Source organism: Cyprinodon variegatus, unplaced genomic scaffold (genome assembly GCF_000732505.1).
Source record: "Cyprinodon variegatus isolate N-32 unplaced genomic scaffold, C_variegatus-1.0 Scaffold1911, whole genome shotgun sequence".
NCBI lineage: Eukaryota > Metazoa > Chordata > Actinopteri > Cyprinodontiformes > Cyprinodontidae > Cyprinodon > Cyprinodon variegatus.
In genome coordinates this window covers 11,705-15,978 of record NW_015152364.1, presented here as the reverse complement: position 1 = coordinate 15,978, position 4,274 = coordinate 11,705, and the positions used below count along the sequence as shown (strand labels likewise).

Sequence of the window (4,274 nt, the reverse complement as noted above, 5' to 3'; positions counted from 1 at the left end):
GAAGCTCCGCCCAACGCGCGTCAGACCCACCTTTGCACTGCGCAGCCAGAGCAGCAAAGCTGCTTCAGCCGCGTGTCAGAAGTAACTGGTACAAACAGCAAAACTGAAGCAGCAGGCACGATTTTGCTGTTGTTGCTGTGTCCGGTGTGAACGTAGCATGTGTCATTCTTTCCTTGTTTTACAGTGTTTGAGGTGTTAGACCTGACAAACGCTTTATTATATTTTGCTTCACTTTGCATGTGTAACTTTTTTACTTTTTTATTTCCCAATAAATATACAAAAGTTTTCTCTAAACTTCTGTTGTAATCTATAACAAAATAAATCCCAAAATCTCTGGATTTGTTCTCAGGCAAAAATCTGGAGGCAAACAGACAGAAGGTGATTAATGTTTCATTATCTCAATCACATCATATAGATTCTGAGGAGTTAATCAGAAGCAGATAAATCTAATATAAAACATAAATGCAGATCTGCTCCGCATGAAAATAAGAAATCATCCGATGATCAGTCAGAATCATATCAAATTATCACAAATGTGGTCAAAACCTCTGTAGCTTCATTTGTTTAAAGTCTCATTCAGTTTTAAAAAAAAACTTCCTCCTATAAAATCCAACCAACCAGTTTCTTCCTTTGATCAGGAAGAACAGAGAATAAAGAAAACAATCAGTAAAGCTCAGTTTGCTGCTCTCTGATCTACACTGATGTTCTCTGGTCCAACCCAGATAGCTGGCATCTCTTCTTCTACTGATGTGATTGGTTGTAGCATCAGCTCAACTCAGCAGCAGAGCATTCACAAATTAACACTCAAAATAACAATCCATGAATTCAATTTTTTTGACATTAAAGATCATATTTCACATTTTGATTGGCAACATATTAAATTTATGTTAAAATAATGATTTTGAAAAAGGAAGTTAACCGCTGTTTTGAAATGGATCTGTCATCTTTTCAAAGGAAAAGCTGCTCATATAATTTTCTAAAGGAATAGCTTCTCATTTTAGCAGTCTAGTGTAATAACATCAAACTGCTACAGTAGTGTCTACCAGTGGGTCAGCTCTAGTAGACATTTGGATTGATCTCATTGATCACATTTGGTCTGTGGGTCTGAGTCTGACTCCTCTGCTGTAAGGGGTCCACTTTGACCTGCTTGGATTCTGTTCTGACTCGGTTTAACTGCTCTGTCTGCAGAGTCTCAGAGCTGCTGGGTGTTAGTGGACTGACTGCATCTCATTAGAATACATCACACTTCCTCTTTGCTCAGGCAGAGGAAATGACAACAAGCTGGACTGAAATACATAGAAACTATAATAAAATAAAAAAGGTCTTCCCCATCATAATCCTACAGCTAAATGACTCCCTTTAGTTGATCTGAGTGTTATAAAGTGAATGAATTTAATGTAGTGTAAACGTTTTTTTTTCTGGGTAAAGTTTGTGCAACTAGTTCTTCTTTTAGTGGTTTTCTGTCAGTTTCTAAGAAATAGCAAACGACTGAATAGTTGTGAAATGTTGGTGTGAAGCTTTTTTCCCCATCGATTGATTCAGCCACAAAGAGGAAATAACATCAGTACCTTTCTTCAGTTTGAAGGTAAAGATCTGTTTTAGCTGAAAAAAAAAATTAAAGGACACATTGGTTTACTGAAATATTTTATGGGGATATAAGAATTAACATCTACTTTGTGCAGAAGGTAATCTCTGTAGCATCTTTTTTCTATCAAACTTCTAACCTGTCAGAGATTAAAAATGTAATGATTAATCCTTACAAAATGTATTAGATTGCTTTTTCAAAAGGTTGAAAATTAATGTCATACTGAGAAATAGAATAAGTAAAAAATAATTAATTGACTACACATCTTTAAATCAAGCTTGATGATCTTGTCTGTGAAGGATGAAATGTGTCAAACTTTAATGTGTCTTTGTCTCTGCTGCAGGAACAAGAGGAGGAGATCTTCATCTCTATCATAGATCTGGAGATGATGTCATTCTACCTTGTAACAGTCCTGCATCTTCTTACTAATGCTCCATTGTTAACTGGTTTTACTACAGAGATCAAGGTGCTAGTTCTCCATTTGATGTTAAGCATGGAAATGTTCAGAGTTCACCTCGAGCTGCCAGGTTAAATGTGGACAGTAACTGCTCTCTGATCATCAACAACATCACTGCTGAAGATGCTGGACATTACACCTGTCGACCTGGTTCAGATGGCAGCGATGATGGCATTGTTGGTCTGAAAGTTCTGACCAGTGAGTATGTAGACCTGAATGATCTGATGCTGTCAGACTCTTTCCTTCTCATTAACATTGTGAAATACTTGTGTTGGACAGATGTTTCTGACATCATCAGTTTTGATGAATATCTGATGCAGTCAGAAGTTCAAATGTTGTTCTGTCAGAGTGTGAACCAATCATTTATTCAGCTCTGTGTGATGCTTCAACCACACATCAGTCCACACACTTGCTGATAAATACCTGCTCAGATCTGCAACATTAGTGCATCAATCACCAAGAAACATCAAGACAACATCTGAAGTTTCATCAGTTGTTTTTTTTGTAATAGTTTCTTATTTTTATTCTACTTTTGATAGATAAATGTAAATATGATAAATATGAGATAAAGTTGTCTTTTTAGGTTTCTCACTTTATATAAAGTTTCTTCTCCATCATTTAATCTCAGACAACAGTTTTCATTTTTCTTTCAGTCTCTCCATCTTCACCAGCTGCTGATCCAACAAAGAATGGGGATGTCACATTACTGTGTTCTCTGGAGAGACAGAGATGGTTGGGTTCTTGGCCAGGGAAGAGTTTCATCTGGTTGGATGAGACAGGAACTAAACTGACTGGTGAAAATGTTCAATACCAGTTCAGAAAACCAAGCAGCTGTGTTTCCTCTCTAACTGTGCAGCATCAGAGCGTCACCAACAGAAGATACACCTGCCAGTTTGTTGAAGGAAACAGCATAAAGGTAGAAGCTCACTACCCAGCTGGGTTTAAAGGTAGGCTGCCTTGATCTACTGAGTAAATGAGATAAGAAGCAGGAATTAGCAGAATCTCAGCTGATTATTTAAACTCTATGAAGGTGCAAAGGGTGTGAAGAGGATTGGGTGGCAGTCAGAGGTTTAGGCCTCTGGGACCCGATCCACAGTAGCTTCAATCGGCTCTGGGGATGTGAAATGTGACCTTACTGGAGGTAATGACTGAGATTTTGCATGAGGTGGAGTGATACAGGCTAGAAATATTTGGGCCCACATACAGCCAGCGCTCTGGAACCCAGCTAATCGAGAGTGAATTAACTTTCTCTACTCTTAAGTGGCCCCTGGAAAGAGAATGAGAGCTGGAATGGGTCTGCTTGTCTCTCCCCAACTCAGTCATGCTGTGTTGGAGTTAACCCTGGTGGAGAGGGTTGCATCCCTTCACCTTGGGGTACTGTAAGCTGCGGGTTAAAGACTGAGTTAATTCATCTTTTTACTTGTCATTGTAGAACTTAACTTACTACGGTTCCATATTATCCCTTTTTTGCAGAGGAGATTTATTTTTATTTCAATATTAACCTGTCAAATATGTGAATTTAGGCTGAACTAAACTGTGTTTTACATTTTTTTATTGGTTTGGAAACATGTTAAATGACCACATACATGTGGAACTGAAACAGTTTTGATTTGTTTTTTCAGGTCAAACAAGATGAGGAAACTGTGACTTATTCTGCTGTTAGGACTGAACAGAAGAGAGAAGAAGACATTGATCCTAACAGCCTCTACAGCCAAGTCTCTAAGCCCAAACTAACTAAATAGGGAAATTAAAAATTTCAAACCTCTACCTTTATTAAAACTGCTACAGGAAGTAGACATTTGGGTTTAGGTTCTGCCGAGGCCAAAATAATAATCTATAGCTTATATTGAAGTTTTGCTATCGTATTTAAGTGATGATGAGTGTTTCGGAGCAGCAACGTACAGTTACTGAATTATGGAGCTTTGTTACAGTTGTAAATATGTGGACTTTATTAAACTCAAGAGTTTTAACAGAAAAAAAGCCCTTGTAAGTTCTTGTGAGAAAAGATTGTTGATCTGTCTCCTCTGTACCTGCCTGGACGTGACCTTCAAGGTGAGGAGAACATCATTCCATCCAGATTCCGATTAGCATCAAATTTTAAAGCCTAAAATAACCTTTCAGTTCAGTCAGAGATTACGGAAATCAAACCTGGAAGCAGTTCTCAGATTTTAACAACAGAAGAATAGTTTCCATTCCAGGTCTTTACTAACACACAGCAGCAGCTTTTCAATC

The 4,274-nt window shown here is 37.9% G+C and overlaps 1 long non-coding RNA gene across 3 annotated transcripts; it reads left to right on the top strand.

Moving 5' to 3' along the window:
* The first annotated feature begins 968 nt into the window (after positions 1-968).
* Positions 969-3,603, top strand: LOC107104839. Of its 3 annotated transcripts, none has more exons than XR_001482288.1 (4): positions 969-1,585; positions 1,929-2,240; positions 2,696-2,989; positions 3,073-3,603. It is a non-coding gene; the product is annotated as an uncharacterized LOC107104839 (long non-coding RNA). The 3 variants fall into 3 exon arrangements; XR_001482287.1 differs by having other exon boundaries at positions 969-1,685; XR_001482286.1 differs by having other exon boundaries at positions 976-2,240.
* Positions 3,604-4,274: the final 671 nt, after the last annotated feature.